The sequence below is a fragment of the Echinops telfairi genome, unplaced genomic scaffold, assembly GCF_000313985.2.
Source record: "Echinops telfairi isolate 266 unplaced genomic scaffold, ASM31398v2 ScPeMD7_7466;HRSCAF=8504, whole genome shotgun sequence".
NCBI lineage: Eukaryota > Metazoa > Chordata > Mammalia > Afrosoricida > Tenrecidae > Echinops > Echinops telfairi.
In genome coordinates, this window is record NW_022111366.1 from 6,026,200 (window position 1) to 6,044,532 (window position 18,333).

General features: G+C 50.5%; 1 protein-coding gene across 3 annotated transcripts in view; it reads left to right on the top strand.

Annotated features, from left to right (window-relative positions):
* IGSF3 (immunoglobulin superfamily member 3) overlaps positions 1 to 18,333 on the top strand; it is a 121,848-nt gene that overhangs the window by 15,669 nt on the left and 87,846 nt on the right. The window lies entirely within an intron of this gene.

Consider the following 18,333-nt stretch of genomic DNA (forward strand, 5'->3'; position numbering starts at 1 on the left):
GCCTTTGAGGGCTGCGGTCTTTCTGGTGAATATATGATGACTGCATGTGCCTCCTCGTCATCATTTATTCAGCACCCCCTGACATCCTGGAGCTGGGGCTGGGCCCATCGGTAATAGGACTCTTGTTTTCTTCTGCATATTTGTCCGTTTGGAAATGTATAGGCATTCCACGTTTATCCAGTAGGCTCTTTTCTCTCTGATCTGGACAGGGGCTGGCTGAAGTCATGTGGAGGATTTGAGTAACTAATCTCTTAAGACGTTCAGAGCCAAGCTCCCCAAGGTGCTGATCATCCTGCCTGCATCCCGGAGATTTGCGAGGGTCTGCAGCGGCGGGGGCAGGACGGGACGCTTGGCATCCTTCCGCAGAGACCGGGTGCCCTCTTTGCTGGCGGCGGGCTTTTGTTTGCTCCCTGGCAAGAGGACAGAGCCTGCTGATCCTCTGCGTGTCGAGGGCTCAAGAGGCCAGGTGAATGTGGCTAGTCCTCTGCTGGTGCGGAGAACAATGGGAAGCCCTCCGCGCACGCGGGGATCCTGCCCCAGCTCAGTGGCGGCTCCCCTGTGTGTGTGTCCAGGGCCCGCTCCTAGGAAGACTTGGCAGAACAGAGAAGAGGCCTGCTGGCCCCTGACCCGTGCCAGCTTTTTCCTTTAAATGACATCAGATTTATCAAATTAACAGGTCTCAGGATCTCAGGCCCTCTTGTGCGTTTTTAAAAAAATTTACTTACTTTTTTTTATTGTGCATTGGATGAAGGCGTATGTCTGGAGCCTAGCAGTTCCCCTTCAACAGTTCATGTACCTTGTTTATCGCACTGATTGCAGCCCCCACAATGGAACATTGCTCAGCTTACTTCCGGCCTTCTCTGTCTTATTTTCTTTCCCTGATCCTTTTGAACTTTGTCCTTAGGTAAATACTGCCCTTTTAATCTCAAGTGGTTGATTGTGCTAAGGTTTTCGGTGCCTCACTGGGGTTATTGTTCCCCTTACAGACCTGTTTGTTTGGCTGAAAGTCGAGCTGGGTTGGGGGAGGGGTGGGTGGGTAGGGTGGGGGCTGTGAGTTCAGTTGCCGAGCTGAAGGGTGACTAATGGCCGCGATCTTAGGGGTTCCATCTGCCTCTACTATCTCTATCTGACCAGTCAACCAGATCTAGTGTATGATTTTGAGTTTTGGTCCACAGCCTCCTCCCACTCTATCCAGAATCTTGCCCGTGATTCCTTTTAGAGCAGTTGGTTGTGGTAGTGGGGCACCATCTAGTTCTGTTGATCTCAGAGATGTGCAGAATGGTGATGTTCATGCCGTTTGTTAGTCCATTGGACTAATTGTTTCCATATATCTTCAGTTATCTTCACTCCTTTCTTCTGGACAGGGAGAGACCAATAGTTGTACCCTAGATGGCCACTCACAAGCTTTTAAGACCCCAGGCATTACTCACCAGAGTAAACTGTAGAACAGTGGTTCTCAGCCTTCCTAATGATGCGACCCTTTAACACAGTTCCTCATGTTGTGGTGACGCCCCTCAACCAGAACATTATTTTCATTACTACTTCATCACCATAATTTTGCTACTGTTATGAATCGGGCGACCCCTCTGAAAGGGTTGTTGGACCCCCAAAGGGGTCGCGACCCACAGGTTGAGAAGTGCTGCTATAGAACATTGTCTTTATAGGCTGTGTTATGTCAAGTGACCTTGGGGTCCCCTGAGACTGTGGTCTTGAGTCCCCCAACCTAGTGATTCTTTCCTTGAAGTGTTTGTTTATGTCTAAGAAGTTTTTATAACTTTGTCCCCTGTATGCTCTGCTACATCAACTGATATATTTGTGTCATGGGTAAATATACATGTACGAATATCCTCTGTCAAACCTCTGAGTGTACTTTTAATTTGGATGTGATTCATGTACGTGTCCTCTGTTGAACTAAATTGGATTACAGTTACCCTTCAAGCTGTTATTTCTTCATTTTCGGTTTCCACCCACCTTTTGATGTTAGTTCAGGTTTGGTCTTGCTATCAAAATGTCCTGCAAAAGAATTTGGAGACTATTTTTCCAAGTGCAGCCGTTGATACATTTTCTTTAGGTTATGGTAAAATCCCTAACAATGTAGGCTAATGAGAAGATTATTTTGAATTAGTCAAGTGTCAGAATTGCCAAATATTTTCCACACATTTCACTGTTACTACTTTTAAATAAATACTGTAACTCAAACTAGGCTAATGGAGTGCCTGATAAAGATCCTTGGGGGAATCTTGCTTTCATGGAGAAATAAGAATGATTTGCAATTATGGGTTCCAATTGTTTATGTAAATGGGGCTGCTGGAATACTAGATTGAGCTTGAAAGCAGTGTGTTGTCCTAAGTATTTTCAATAGTCCCTATGAAACCCTGTGTTTCTGGTTGTGTGTTTTATGCAAAGACCCATTCTGTGAGGACTAAGTCAACCTTACTAGCAATATCTTACTACTTGCATAGCCCACCGATTTGGTTAGAACAGTGCCCGAGCCCCACCTCCTAAGGTTCCATTAGCGCCTGTTGTCAATGCCCTCACGGCACCTGCATTCTAACGTGAATTAATACGTTTCACAGTTATTTAACATGTGCCTTCTAGGTGCTCTGGCACAGCCTTGTCCTTGTATAGCACAGAAGTCAAACAGCGAGGCAGCAGTTACATAGATAGTTAGTTACACTAGTGAAACTACACACTAAGAATTCTTCCATGAGCTTTTTTTGAAGCTCCCTTGTGCATTGAGAAGGGCCTTCAAGAAATTCTTGGAAAATACATATTATGAAAAAAATTCACATAGATTAAGATTGTTTTTCCTTGGCACTGAAGTAAGCTTGTGATAGCGTGTCTGAATGGGATTTCATTGAAGGCATTAAGAAGGATAAGACACAAGTCCCCATTAGAGCAACATGAATTTGGCTGCAATGGAAGCAAAAACAAACATCAGATTTTTGATGAAGCTTGGGTAGAAGCATGATGAAATTATTGTTGATTTTACGAAAAGTTTATGGGAATAAAGATGCCAGCTGTTTATGAATGGATTACTTGTTTTAAGAAAGGACAAGCTAATATTGAAGATGAAGCTCACAGTGGCAGACTATCCACATCAATTTGTCAAGAAACAATGAATTTTGTTCACACCCTAACTGAAGAGGACAGACGATTAACAGCAGAAACAATAGCATCAGAGACATCTCAATTGGGTCAGCGAACACAATTCTGACTGAAAAATTAAAGTTGAGCAAACTTCCTGCTGAATGGGTGTCAAAACGCTTGTGCCCAGGTCACCTGCAGATAAGAACATTTCAATGGAAAATTTTAAGGAGTGGGGTCAAGATAGTGAAGGATTTGTAGGACGAGAATTGTAGGAGGAGATGAAACATCCTAAAGACAAAGCACTGTCAAAGCGATGGCTACCAGGAGGTGGACCAAAGCACAAACAATGGGCCAGTCAAGAGCCGAGGTCATGGCAGCATGGATGCTCAGGGCATTTTGTCTGTTGACCTTCTGAAGGACCCAGAGCGATAACATCTAGTTAGCCCAAGCTTTAGGAGAAAAACACTTGGAAAAGCTTCACCAGCGAGCCCCTTGTACCCCAGCAAAAGCTCCTGTTCAGTCCTCTCATCAAGCCAGGGCAATTTCAATGGAAATTACTAGGTGTCCACCTCTATGGTCCTGACTGGGCTCCTCCTGACTGGATTTTGTTTCCTACCCTTAAAACAACAACAGCAACATTTAAAAAAATTACCTCTTCATTCCATTTTTTTTCATGAGCTTTTAGAAGTTCCCTGGCATTTTTGTCATCTAAGATTTCATGTAATAGACTATAATTTCCACTAGGGTAAGAATTGAGTCTGTGTTGTGGGCTCCAAGCCCCTCCTTAGCCCATTGCTTGAGGTAGCGTGAGGACTAGGTTGAAATGTGCAACATTTTCATTTTTGTAGGTCAAATACTATCAAATATCAGCAGTGCCTAAGACTCAACCTGGCTGCTCAAGTAATGTGCATTGAATGTTGAATGTGTGATATAATTAATGAGGTCTTCCAGTAGACTGCATTCAAAACTGATTTTTTTAGCTAAGAAAATATCAGCTATGTATTTGAAAAGTAATTCTGAAGCTTCAAGTCACTAAAATAAGTAGACCTGTGATATAGACCAGAGGCATCCGAGGGATTTAAGAGCCTGGTGTCCAATATGCTTGCTCTTCAGTAGGTGTTGCCTTTCTCAGCCTCAGCCCGAGACACGAATGTGGTCTGGAGTGCTGTTGGGTGCAGAGAATCTGAGGCAGCGTGCTGTAAAGCTCAGGTGGGACACAGATAGGAGCAGGGCGGCCTGAGGACGGAGAGAGGCATCTGCTTAGCGCCAGGTGATGAGTGAAGAGAAGTCGTTTCCAGCCCAGAGCTCACGAGCGCATGTGTGTGCCCATGGCGTGCCCAGGCCCTTACTTGCCGGGCACTGATGTTCCTGATCGCGAGCCTCCTTTGTGACCAGAGCTTTTGCCTGGTGGCTTGTGGATGGACTGTAGACCACTGGCCCATGGGAGGCCAGGGTGAACTGAGGAGAAGGCCCCAGCTGGGTCCTGCTGGGAGAAGCCCAACTCACTAGTTGGCCTGGGGCCTGCCCCTCGTCTGTGGAACTGGGAGTTGAGCCCAGGCGGGGCCTTGGGCCACAGCTCCCAGACCTTCTCTGCTAGGAATACTTCTGCATCTGTTTGGATGTTCTGGCCTTCTTTCCAGATTCTGTGCATAAATGCCCCATTGTGCCACCTCATTGTAATGCTCACTATTTTCTCACACCCACAGGATAATTTTGAGCTCAGCTCAGTTCCCCAGCTAGTCGCTGAATCTCCTATGTGCCAGCGCAGGAGAGAGACGCCAAGTGAGGGGAAACAGAGGGGCCGCGGGTCTCTGCCTGTGGCGGCCACAGTTGGTTGCCTGCCTAGGCAACAGCCGCTCCTCCTCCTTTCTGTTGGCAGAGCCTCCGTTTGATAGGGGTCCCTCCTCTCCCCAGTGAGACTCAAGGACGGGGAGACCCTGACGGCAGCTGTGGGGTAAATGCTCCCATTCCGGTGACTAGTGGAGACCTGAACATGTGACGCAGTTGTGGCCCCTGGGAGAGGTCTACCTGAGGTGGGAGGGAATTCTGGGAAAGTCTCTTCACTAGAAACAGAAGACGGGATGGCTTTTTAGTAGATTCTTGGAAGTGATAGAGCATTGAGGACTAACCAGTTCTACCTCAATACTTTTTGTCCTCGTTGTTTAGATCAGTCGAGTGGATGTTTTCTACTCCTGGTGGCCCCCTCTTTTATACAGTCACATGTTATCTGCTCAGACAGCCTGGAATGGGATTGATGCTTAGAAAACAGTACCATATTATAATAATAATAAAAAGAAATATCATTCAAAATACCATCAGAACTCAGCAGTGTGGCGTAAGCCCAGGAGAGAGGTAAGTAGACTGATGGGGAAAACTAGAATGAAGAGCTTGCATTTGGAATGGGTCCTGAGGTAGGATTAGGATTTCAGCAGGAAGAGAAGGAGAGCATTCCAAGGAGAGGGCCTGGCATGAGCCAACCTGTGGAGACAGGAGTGGACGTGGGCACTGCCAGAGAGCAGGGAGGCTGTGTCCTGACTAATTCTAAGGGCAAAGTCTCCAGCACCTCCTGTGACAGGCTTAGCTCTTGTTGTCTGCTTGATGCTCCGGGGGTCCCTGAAGGTCTTTGAGCAGCAGAGGAGCCGAGGAAGGCAGAGGCTGAGAGGAAGACTAGCCCTGTGTCAGGTCCACCCGTGTGGGAAGAATGGACAAGCGGAATGATTGGAATGATGCAGTAATGGGGCAGGAAGAGTTTCTATTTCAGTTGATAGTAAGTGGCAGACGTGGGAAAAGATGGAGGTGTTGCAAGAGAAAGCGGAAAGGATTGAAATTAGTCATGGGTGAAAGAAGGGTCGATTGCTTGTTGAGGAAGAGGGGCGACTAGAAAGTGGCTCCAAGAGTTTTTGAGCCTGGGGACTTGGGCAGTGGTACAAACTGGGAAGTTGGACGATGGAAGATGCCGTTGGTTGTTGCCACTGGAGTTTTGAGGTAATGATGGAAGGGAATGAAAGGAGTGAGACTGCAGGTTGATTTGAATCGGTGGGCTAAAGCAGTGGTTCTCAACCTTCCTAATGCCGCGAGCCTTTCATTCAGTTCTTCATGTGGTGGTGACCCCAACCATAAAATTATTTTCATTGCTACTTCATCACTGTCATTTTGCTACTGTTATAAATCAGGGTTGTGAAAAGGTTGTTCGACCCCCAAAGGGATCGAGACCCACAGGTTGAGAATCACTGGGCTAGACGCTGGGTTTGAGAGGTCAGGGTTTAAGATGGCGAGACAGAGGCAACAGTTGCTCAGGGATCAGTACACAGCTCTGAGTTCTCCAGCCTCCCTTGCAGGTCACCGGGAATGTTAGCTGATGAAGTGGGGGTGGTGTGATCAGCGCTGTTTCTGGGCAGTGGGGGCTAACCACCATGCATCTCCTTCAGCGCTGCTTCCCATGCCAGAGCAGCCTTGCACCAGCGCCTCAGACGGTGTGCTCCAGCCAAGGAGGAATGTCTGACTGGTCCACCCTTAGCAGGGAAAACCTCCTGGGCGTGAGGTCTGAAGCCATCAGATGGGTGGCTCTGCTAACTATTTGCCTTGTGATCCAGGTGGTCTGTTGTCTGCAGGGTAACGCTTTCTTCTCCTGACTTGATTTTCTCAGGGGTCGGCCATGGTGGGTTGCAGCCTGCTTCCTTTCTACCTCTGGGGTTCTTGATCTTTTTGGAAGGCAAGCAATAACTTCTTGGTGCCCGCAGGAGTTCAGTGGTGCTTCTGTACTAATCAAAGTATTTTAGAGAACAGGAATTTATTTTCTTACAGTTTCGGAGGCTCAAAGTCCAAATCTCGGTGTCGGCTGCATTGATTGATGCCTTTTGTGGGCTTCCCTCCTCCTCTTTTCTGGTGTCTGCTAGTGGTCCTCACTCATCGTTGCCAAGGAACTTGGAAGACAGCTACTTAAGAGATCCGTTTTTGTGCCCATTCCAAAAGAAGGTTACCAAAGCAAATGCAGAAATTGTCAAACAATGTCATTTTAATAATCACATGCAAATAAACTATTGTTGAAGATAATTCAAACAAACAGCTGCCGCAGTACTTCAACAGGGAATTTCCAGAAATTCAAGCTAGATCCAGAAGAGGTTGTGGAACAAGGAATATCATTGTGGACGTCCGATGGATCTTGGCTGAAAGCAGAGAGTACCACAAAGTGTTTACTTGTGTTTTAATGACTATGCAAAGGCTTTCAACTGTTTAGATCATAGCACATTATGGCTAACCTTGAGAAGCATGGGGATTCTAGAACCCTTTCATTGTGCTCGTCAGGAACCTGTAAAACGGACCAAGATGCAGTCGTTCCAGCAGAACAGGGAAATGCTGTGTGGTTTAAAGTCAGGAAAAGTGTGCGTTTGAGTTGTATCCTTTCACTATTACTGATTCAGTCTGTTTGCTGAACAAATAATCAGAGAAGCTGGACTACATAAGAAGAGTTCGGCGTCAGGATTGGTGGATAGCTTATTAACCACCTGGGATATGCAGACGACACCATTTTGCTTGCTGGCGCACCTGCTGATGAAAGAAAACAGTCAAGGACTGCAGCCTTCGGTATGGCTTGCATCTCAATTTAAAGACAACCAAACTGCATAGCTGGGCCGACCCACAGCGTCCTGATGAATGGAGAGGAGACTGAGATTGCCACGGGTTTCTGGTGGTGTAGTGGGTTGAGTGTTGAGTTGAGTATTGAGTTGAGTATTGAGTTGCTCGCCACACGGTCAGCAGCTGCTCCTCCGGAGAAAGATGAGGTTGCCTATCCTGTAAAGACTTAAATCTTGGAAGCCCAAAGGGGGAAGTCCTGCTCTCTCCTATAGGTCCCCTCTGAGTCAGAAGAGAGGAATTGACATGCTGGGAGTGAGTTTTGTGTGTCTGTTTTGGGACCTATAGTCAATGTTCATGGAAGCTGCCGTCAAGGAATCAGATGACATGTTGATGGCCGATCTCTTGAGAGTGTTGATGAGCATGGGTGTCACTTTGAGGCCTAAGGTGCTGCACCCCGTCCAAGTTAGGGTGTTTTCCATGGCCTCATAGGCGTGTGGAAGGTGGCCAGTGAGGAAGGGAGTTAGAAGAAGACTTGATCCCTTTGAATGATGGTCTCGGGGAAGATGGTGGGAGGAACAGTGCACGACTGCCAGAGAACAAGCAGACCTGTTTGGGAGGAAGCAGGGCCCGCGTGCAGCGAATCGAATGGAGGGTGGCGAGACCTCATCTCCTGCCCTTTGGACATGGTACCCGGAGAGACCCGTCCTTGGAAAAGAACGTCATTCTTGGTACAGTTATGGGGCAGGTAGAATGAGGAAGACCATCGAGGAGATGGATCCACACAGGCTGTGACATAACAGCACAACAACAATGGTGTGTCGCAGAATGGGGCAGAGTTTCATTGTGTTGTGTACAGGGTCACGGTGGGTCGGTACCGACCCAACGGCATCTAATAACAATGACGGTTGGCGATCTTTGGCATTCCTTGACTGGTCGACAGGTCCTCACTTGGTGCCTGCCTTTCACCTACGTGGGTGTCTATTCTCATTATACCGTGTATATACTCGAGTATAAGCTGACCTGACTATCAGCCGAGGCACCTAATTTTACCACAAAAACCACATTAAAAATGTGCTTGGAAAACTCGGCGTATACCTGAGTATATACGGTAAGACCCCAGGAGCAGTGGTTTGCTTTAAGACCTGTCCTGTGCTGGTGTGCCTCATGAACATAACAAAAGGAACCCCTATTTCCAACCAGGGCGATGTTTGCAGACACACAGGTTAAGCACATACTATCAGAGGACACAGTTCAGCCCACCGCCCTGCCCCAGGAGGGAGGAGGGCTGCCTGCTCCTGACAGTGAGGATGAGCTGGCTGCTGTTGCCCCAGGGCTCCCGCACGTTTAAGTGGGTCACGGAGGGGACCGGTCTCCATTGGTGACCAGATTGAGCATCTCAGTTGTCTCGCTGCAAGTGGGGTCTTAGGAAACAGCCTCAGTCCTCCAGACTGGACTGGAAAATGGGGTGCCAGGCCCATCTTTTTCATCTCCCCAAAAGATTCTTCAAGGACGGGAGGCAGGAGGCAGGCACTTCACATCTGCGGGCTCTTTGCTGCACGCTCGCTCCTCTGTCTGCTGCCTGGCTGACTTGTTTTCCTAAGGGCAGAGGGGCCCTCTTCAGCGTAGGGAGGCTGCTGGCATCTGGTTTTTGTCAGGCAGAGCGTAAAAGTGCAGACGCCGAAATGTGCTCCTCCCTCAAACAAAACCGAGTTAGGCGCCAGGGAGAGCCCCCCTCCCCAAGTCCCCCCTTTATGTGTCGCTTTGGTGCGCACTGTTTCTCATCCAGCTGAGCTCCTTGGTGCCTTAAATACCCAGAAGAAAAGCCCTTAGAAGGAAACAGTCAGCCCTGACCTCTTGGGGCCTCCTCTTTCCGAGTTTGGAGCTATAAAAGCCGTGATGGGCGTCTCCCTGTATAAGGGAGAAGTGGCTCTCTGGCATTTCTCCCCACCTGCACTGTCCACAGGATGCTTGCAGGCCTCGGCTCACGGTGACTCCATTCACACTGGGATCTGGCTGTTGGGAGTTAGAGGATTTTCACTGGGGGAATGTGCAGAGGTAGATCCCCAGGCCTTTTTCCCTAGTCTGTCCTAGTCCGGAAGCGCCACTGAAAACAGACCACGCAAGGCCGCACTATTAAGGGGCTGTACGCGAGGTGTATTGGCCAAGGATTGAACCTGGGTCTCTCTCATGGAAGGCGAGAATTCTACTACTGAGCCGCCACGATCCCCTTCCACATCCGAGGGGTGCCACAGGTATTTGTTGATGGTTTTCTGATCATAGTCAGCCACTCACTTTACCTGTTTCCCTGCCTGCTTCTGACAGCCCTACAAAGTCTAAACTTCGTTCCAGAAGGAGGAGAATGCTGCGACGTCTGTCTGCTCATCCTTTCATTTGTCTGACTGTCCACTCAGTCATCAGTCTACCTAGCCAACTTGCAAAAATTATGTATTATTAAGTCAGCAGCGTGATTTGGGGCAAGTTAGGTAACTTTTCTCAGCTTCTCTCATTTCTTTATAAACTAGTAGGAGCTACTCATCCGGTTGCTGTGAGAATTAAATAGGGCCTTCCCCTTCAAAAGTATGTAATTCAGTGCCTGGCACATAGTGATGGCGATCGTTGGCTAGTGCCAGGGTTGTTAGGCTGGTCAGCTGACCAGCTGCGGGAGGCCTCAGGTACAGGGTGGCCATCTGGAGATTGGACTTAGGTCCAAGTACATACATAGTTGTTGAGTCATAGAGGCATGGACTCTGGGCCATGCCGCCACCTTCCTGGGAAAACCTTGCCATTCCTGTTTCGGTCTTGGCAGAACTGTTGTTCCTGGGTTCCAGAACTCTCAGAGCCACTGCCCACGCACACGGAGCCTGCCGTGGAGTCCCCGGATGCTGGAAGCATTGGCAGCTTCAAGGGTTCCGCACTACTCCTGCGTTATCTCCTGAGTCTCACTTATCACCCACTTCCCCATGGTGCCGCCTGCGTAATCCTTATGAATATATCCTTTACCCCGGAAAGACCCGCCTACACCTGAGAATTAGTATTTAAACACGCTTACTCCTGTTCGGCTCAGTCTTCTCCAGCACCTACTGCAGTCAGTACCGCTCTGCGGCTCTCCTGCCCCTCCCTAATCGCTCCTGGGAGGTGCTCACTTCACCGGATACTTTCAGAGAGCGGGCTTGCAGTTGCCTCGGGCGCTACCCTCTGAGGCAAAGACCCTGCCCTAGCCACTTCAATGTCAGGTACTGGGAGAGCATCTGGCTAGTCTCCTAGGGAAAGAGGGGTTTGGCTCGCAAGGGCCAGCCAGGAAGAGGGCTGGGGGAGATAGCCGCATCACCAGAGCGGGTGCCACTTGGAGACCCTGTGCGGAATCACATTGTCTGGGCTCAATCTCATCCAGTCACTTGACTAGCTGCCCTCCTTTGATCAGGGCACTGAATCTCTCTGCCTCAGTTTCCTCCTCTGAAAAATACACCTGGCTAATGTGGTTTTCATGGGAGCCCCAGGGTGGCTCAAAAACAGTTACCGTGGCCATTGGCTAGCTGGAAGGTTGGAGGTTCGCGCACGCTCAGAGGTGACTCCTAAGAAAGGCCTGGCAGTCTGTACTTAGGAAGTCAGCCAGTGTCACCCCCTTGGAGCAGTTCTGTTTCTCCTCACGGTCGGTGGCCATGCTTGGAAGTCAGGTTGATGGCTACGGGGGTGGTGTGAAAATACAGGCATCTAGGAGGCAAGCAAACGGCAGTCTGCTGCCAAACCCCCCTCATGGTGACCATGGCCCAAGGACAGGACGGGAGGGACCCGGGCATCGTCTCCCAGGCTTCCTTTGCTGGCCTTTGGGTTTCCCCACTGACGGTCCCCTTGGCTCTGCCTCTGGCAGCCCCAGGTTACCTGGGAGCCCTCTTTCCACTCTAGCCCTAGTCCAGTGAGTCTAGGGAACGCTTTCTTTCAGTAGTTCTGAGCCCCAAACTGAAAAGCACAGAAGCGTCTTGGCTGGTAACTGTATTGTGCCAAGAGGAGTCAAGCTTAGACAATCGGCGCTATTCATTTCCAAGTCTCTCCAAGTTCCTAGAAGTCTTTCAGAGCCGCGTTCTTTTCAGCCCCCGCCCCCCACCCCCCAGCCTCTCTCACCCTCCTAAAAATAGTGATAATAGCGTGTTAGCAGAAGGCAGGCAGAGCAGTGCTGTGTAATGACAGAGGACGCCAAAACTTGTGTTCGTGTCATGAAGCCCAAGGGTTCCCAGGACCGCAGGAACAAATCACAGTGTGCTGTAAAGGGGACGTGGTCTCAGGGGGGCTGGGCTCTGTATTTAGGCCTCTGCTGCGGGCTGTGGGGAGCTGCTGCAGGTTGGACAGCTGAGCCCTAGTTCAGGGAGAGGAAAGGGGAGGCCTGGAGGCCGCAGCCGGCCTTGAGCAAAATGATCAAGTCAGCAGCAGTCCGGCTGCATGGCCCCCTTTTGTGCTCCGTCCTAATGTCCGGCCCACTCTGTCCATCAGCCTTCCCTGCAGGTCGGCCATGCACTGATCTGTCCCTTGGTTCCCTTGTGGTTTTCGGTCCTGCACTGCATCCCCCAACTCATCGCCTGATTTGCATGGTTGAAAGGTTGGTGGATCACGTAGTGCCACTTTGCTGCTCCAAAGAAGGAGAGGGTAGCTGACATTTATCAAATTCTCCCAGCAGCCCGGCTGTGCGCGTTACCTGCGTTAACTGACTCCGTGCTTCCAGTTACCTCGAGAGGGGAGTGCCACGCGGCCCCTTTTAGAGGTGAGGCACAGCTACGCGATCCCTCTAAGTCACTTCTCCCAGCTCGAGCTCAAGAAAAGAAGCCCCGTGTCATGGGCTTCCAATCTGCTTGATTGCAGGATCATGTACAGACGGCAAAATTAATTAATCAAGTCCGGTGGGTTTTGACAAATGTAAACCGTCCTGTAAGCACTATCACAATGAAATGTAGAACGTGTCCATCACCCCAAGAAGTCCCCACGGGCCTCCTACAGTCAGTCTCCTCCCCCTGCCTCCTGGCGGCCACAGATCTGATTTCTGTTGCTACAGCATTGCTTGTTCCAGAATGTGATAAACGCGGAGTCAGCCAGAATGCAGCCTTTGGAATCTGGCTTCTTTCCTCCCTGCACAATGCTTCTGAGATTCGTCGAGGTTGTTGTGGGTGCATCTCCAGGTCATTTGTTGTTGCTGTTGATGACTGGTATTCCCTTGTATGGCTACTCGTTGCCGGGAAGCTGAGTCGTCCCTCGGCATTTCAGAGCACAACTGTGCTTTGTAATGAGTCCCTCTGATTGCCAGCCTAAAGGCTGGCGGTTTGAACCCGTCCAACCGCTCTTGCCTGCACTCTGTCAGCTACCTCTGCGGCTGCCCTTTCTCAGCAGCTGCTTCTCCCTGCCTCCAGGGTTACATTGGTCTCCTGGGTCTGCGAGATTCCCAGCGCCAGGACCCTGGGTCCAAGGGACTTACTCCACCCTCACCTGGGTCCTTGGTGGCCACCACCTCTTTCTGCTTCTAGGGTGGCTCATATTAAGCCCAGAGGAATGGCAGAAGCCCTCTTTAGGGTTCTGTACACCTTGTGTGCATGGCCACCCCCACAAATGTGCATGCTCCTTATTTACACAAGTACTTTATTTGCATAGTCCTCCCCAGTCATTTTGGTGGGAGTTACAAGACGGTGGTGAGAAAAGCCCTATGAAAAGTGATCCCTTGTGAGGCAGTGTGGGCGGAGGTCAGCTCACAATCATCCTCCCTGCTGCCAGACCACTGTCTCCCCATATCATAGAGGTGGGCCTGCTCCCTGCTGCTGAGACAATGGACAGGCTCCTGTAGGCAGAGTTCACATCCTGCTGACAATGGTCTCTATCAGTTGGGCCAGGAACAAGCCAAACTGGCTCTGTGATATTCAAAGTTAGGCTGCCATCCTGTATCTAAGACCCGCCCATCTTGCGATGTGTATACCCCCAATCTCTCCTCTTCCTATTTCCTGGATACCCCTAGATCACCCCCTCCCGTTACTGTAATACCTATAGCACAACCCTTTTCTGTGACGGATGTCTTCACCTGTAATTAGGGGGCTTGCACGTCCCCAGAAAGAATAAAAGCTTGGAAAGCATTAAAGTTCGCGCTCTCTCCACGTGGATCATCAAGCGGGGCAGAGGTGAGCAATGCTACCATGAAGTGTGTCTAACTCCATTTATTTCTATATATCTCTTTTATCTCTCATGCTCTCTATAACTTTACTATAATCTTATTATCGCTGTACAATTATGCCTACCGAACCCGTAATGCTTGTGCTAGGAGCTGGCTTCTTCTGGCTAGGCTGGACTTGCATGCCTTCTCCCATGGAGTCACTAGGAGTGGTGGGACACCCTCTTGGCACTGTCTAAGGGGCCAGGGCTGTGTGCTGCCGGGGAATAGCAGAGCCCTGGAGCTCACTGCTCCAGATTCTCCTTAACAAGCAGTCACGCAGCTGTCCTCTCCTGCATTGCTTTCCTGTTGTGTCCCTGAGGGTCTGAAAGCGCCAAACCCAGGCAGGATGCTATCGGGTTGCCCATCCGCGCTGGTGTGCTGCCCAGTGCAGTGGAGAGAACAATTTGTGAAACACGTAGTTGTCTTTACAAGGGGCCTTGAAAAAATCATGGAACCATCCGTTATCTTAAAAGAAAAAAGGAGTTTGAGATATAATGAACAGATCATACAATTCAATAATTCAGTCGTCTTGAGAAGGCTTGTACAGCCATCACCTCAGTCAACTCGGCAACATTGTCTTCCTTCTTGGGCCCATTGCTGTGGACTCCCCACGTCCCCTCAACCAGCCGTGTCCCCGGGTCATTAATTAATCCAGTTCTTGTCTTCCTGGATCTACATATCCTGACTTCCCTATCCAGAAAAAACACACAAAACAAAGAGAAAGAGAAAAAAAAAAAAAAAAAGGACCCAGCAAATAAAACAGAAAAACCCCAGTTGAAATGAAAGCAGACAATATTAAAAACAGAACAAATTCAGAATGGGTCAGAAGGGAGCTCTCACGACAAGGTGTCATGTTCCAGCCTAGCGACAGCGGCGAAACCCCACCTTACAGTGTTCTTTGTCTGCCTGTAAGGCTGCTCACATTCCCAGACGACGTCGGTCGGGGATTCTCCAGAGGCCCGGTCCACATGGGGACCCTGCAGATGGATTTTGGGCTTCCACTCTCATCCGTGATGTTCTTCAAAGCGAGCGTTACGATGTAGGCTCTGGTTTGGTTCCCTGCTTGGCTCGCACCGGCTGGTGTGCTTCTTCCGTGTGGACTTCGCTGACCCCTTCGTTTAGATGGCTGTTTTGAGACAAGCCTTTGACCCCCCAGGTGCTATTTTTTCTAATAGCCAGGCACCATCTGAAAATCCATGCTCTCGGAATCCCATTTTCCCCACCAGCTTTCTGAAGCCCTCCACGTACTTGTTTCTCATTTGCAGCAGCGCTTTCTGAGTCAGGGACAACTGCTGCTTAGGTAGCCCGACCCCCGATGGTGTAAGTGCTTTATATGTGGCTACTCGTCAGACAGTGAGCATGTTGTTAGGCTCTACCCACAAGGTCAGCAGTTCAAAACCACCAGCCACTCTTCAGGAGAAAGATGAAGCTTTCTACTCCCATAAAGCCAGACCGTCTCAGAAACCCACAGGGGTGGTCCTACGACCTTGCCCTGTCAGGGTTGCTAAGAGTCGGAATCCGCTCGATGGCAGTGAGTTGGGTTGGGTTTAGTGGTGCAGTGGAAGAAAGCGAGTCCCGCCAGGAAGACCCCGTGCGGCTGTTCTACTCTGTCACCCAAAGACAGGGTTGTCGGGAGTCGGAGCGGACTGGAGGGCATTAGGTTTGGTGTGGGTGTGTGGGTGAGGGGCATACGTGAGGAAACACAGGCCCCTTTTCCTAAAGACCGGGCACAGAGTGAGAGCTCTGAGCACAGAGGGGATCCTGGAGCATTTAGGCCGAGGAGCTGTCTTTCCTAATCAGTGCCACATGTCTGGGAGCTCGTTCGCTGTGCTGACGAGAGTCCTGCCTTTGGACTCTGGAGCCCTCAGTAACACCCTTTGTCCGACTGCTCACGTGAAGATCCTTCCTGGCTCGACTTCCCCACCGCACGTGGGAAAGCCTCCAGGAAACACTCTAGCCCACCCGGCACTGCACCGCAACTACCGGCACGCTCCGGCTTCCCTCCCTTGTGTTGTGGGCAGAGAGGCAGCACGGACACCAGGAAGCTGCCCTCTTCCTCTCCTGTGCCATCTAGGTCCCTGGTTGACCTCAGGCCCTGGTGTTCCAATACCAGCCCAAAGGTGAGGGACATGCACTTGCCCGATGCACCAGGGGAGACAGGCCTGACCGCCTGCTTCCATAAGACATGCCCAAGATGACCCTGTGGGGCAGTTTTACTGTGTCCCAGTGGAGCCACTGTGAGGCAGAATCCACTCGATGTCAGTGGCTTCTTGCTTTTTCATGTATGTCTGCATCGGGGTGGGGGTGGGGGGCACCCAGCTGTAGATGGGAGTAACCGAGACAGGCTGCCCTCCACAGATGACTAGGTGCTGGGCGGGGAGGGAAGCAGGGACTCTGGTGGTCACTGGATGAGTGTCCAGCCTGAATGGGTCATTCGGTGACCCAGAGGCACACATCGGGAACGGCCAGATCCCCACACAGAGGAGCTTTCCACCGAAAGGCCTTTTGAAGAGGGAGGCACTGGAGGGATAAGAGAACTGATTTGGAGTCCAGAGACCTGGGGTCTAAGTCACTGAGGAAGAACTAGCCGGGTGACCTGAGATGGGCTGACCTCTCTGGCCGTCAGTTTCCTTTGCTGTCAGATGAGGGAATTGGACCCGGGTATCCACCCCAGGGCCTCCATCAGCAGTCTGTGGAGGAGGATGGGGCCCCGCAGACGGGGCCTGCGCTCAGACCCTCACCTCCTGTGCCTCTGGGAGCAAGACGCGGCCACAGGTCGTTCCCCGCAGCCTCGTGCGTGGCTGGGTGACAAATCCCCGTGGTTAACGAATAATTGCTTCCAGGGCAGAAGCAGGGGGTGGTGAGGACAGTGAGTCAAGATGGGTGGGACCGGTGGGTTCCATTGCAGAGAGGCGATTGGGGGCAGCAGTATGTGAAGGAACCTGAAAATGACTGCTGAGCAGTTTTTGTCCTGGGTTCACTGCCAAGGGGCCCTGGTGGCCCCCTGCTGTCTGCCACCCTGAGCAGGCAAGGCCCAGTGTGCAGTGGTGATCGATGAGGCTGCAGCTGCCCTCTCTGCCCCAGAGCGTCTCAGCCATGCCTCCTGGCCACGCCCTTTGCTTCCAGCACTGCCTTCCGCTGGCAGCCTGCGTCCGGCCTCCAAGCCGTCAGCTTCTCTCCTGGCGGACTCTTGATGTTGATGAAACCTGCTCCTGGCTGCTAGTGCAACAGCGAGCTTTTAACTCCATCCTTCGTCAAGTGTTGCTGCCCCACCTGTACCCCCTCCTCTGAAGTAAGGATAGAGTGTCTCAGTAGTCTCTACCTCTCAATTTAATGTCCAGCGCCTGATAGCCATTGCAATGGCTGCACCGAACTCTCAGGCAAAATTCATGATGAAAGGATTCAGTAAGGATGTCAACAAGCCGAGCCTTAATGTCAGAGAGAAATGCTCAGGGGCGTTGTTTACCAGGACATGCTACAGAGTTTCAGGTCTGCTAATCCGTGCCCAAAGGGGCAGACCACTCTGCTGCAAGCCTCAACCCCGAGGCATTCAGCTCTGTGGTCTGCAAACCCAGCTTCCGGAATTCAATGCCCAGAGGCACTCCACCCCCATAAACCTAAGCCCAAAGGCACAGCGGCTCCACTTCTGTGGGTCAGCAAGTCCAGCTTCCCCAATTAAGTACCCAGAGGCACCCCACTCTGCAAGCCAGCCTCCTGTGCAAAAGCACTCAGCTGGACCTGCTCCGGGTTGGGTAGTCCGCCACTCTTCCCCGTGCTCCGGCTCCTGGTTCTGCTGCTGCCCCTCTGATGGTCTCTCTTCTGGATCAGGAGGTTCACAGAGACCTGGGGTCCAGAAGATGTGCTCCACTCCTGGCTTTTTGCCAGTCCTGAGATCCCTCCTCTTGCCTCCCAGAGGACTCATTTTCTATGCAGCAGGATGGCCCTCCAGGGAAGCCTGGTCACACGACTCACAGGGGAAGCCTATTAGAATCTTTCCCCACCTCCTTCCCAGACCCATGCAGGGAAAGGTGGTGTTTTGGGGGGAGTGAAGAGATTTGGGCTAGAAGAGCCATGTTAAAAGACCCACTGCCTTTACAAAGGAGGACTCCCCCCACCGGCTTGATGTAGTATATCATAATGTGACTGGTCATAACTTCAGGTATGCTAGAAAGCATAAGACTTGTGATCTTTACTGTCCTCTACCCATTTTTATTTATTAAAAAAACAAATGAAACTGAAAACTGAAGACCCAACTTTTTTTTTTTTTTAACATTTTATTAGGGGCTCATACAACTGTTATCCCAATCCATACACACATCAATTATTTAAAGCGCATTTGTACATCGTTTCTCAAAACATTTTCTGTCCATTGAAACCCCCGACATTAGGTCCTCATTTTTTCCCTCTCTCCCCGCTCCCCCCTCCCACATGAACCCCTGATAGTTTATAAATGGGTATTTTGTCATATCTTGCCCTGTCCGACGTCT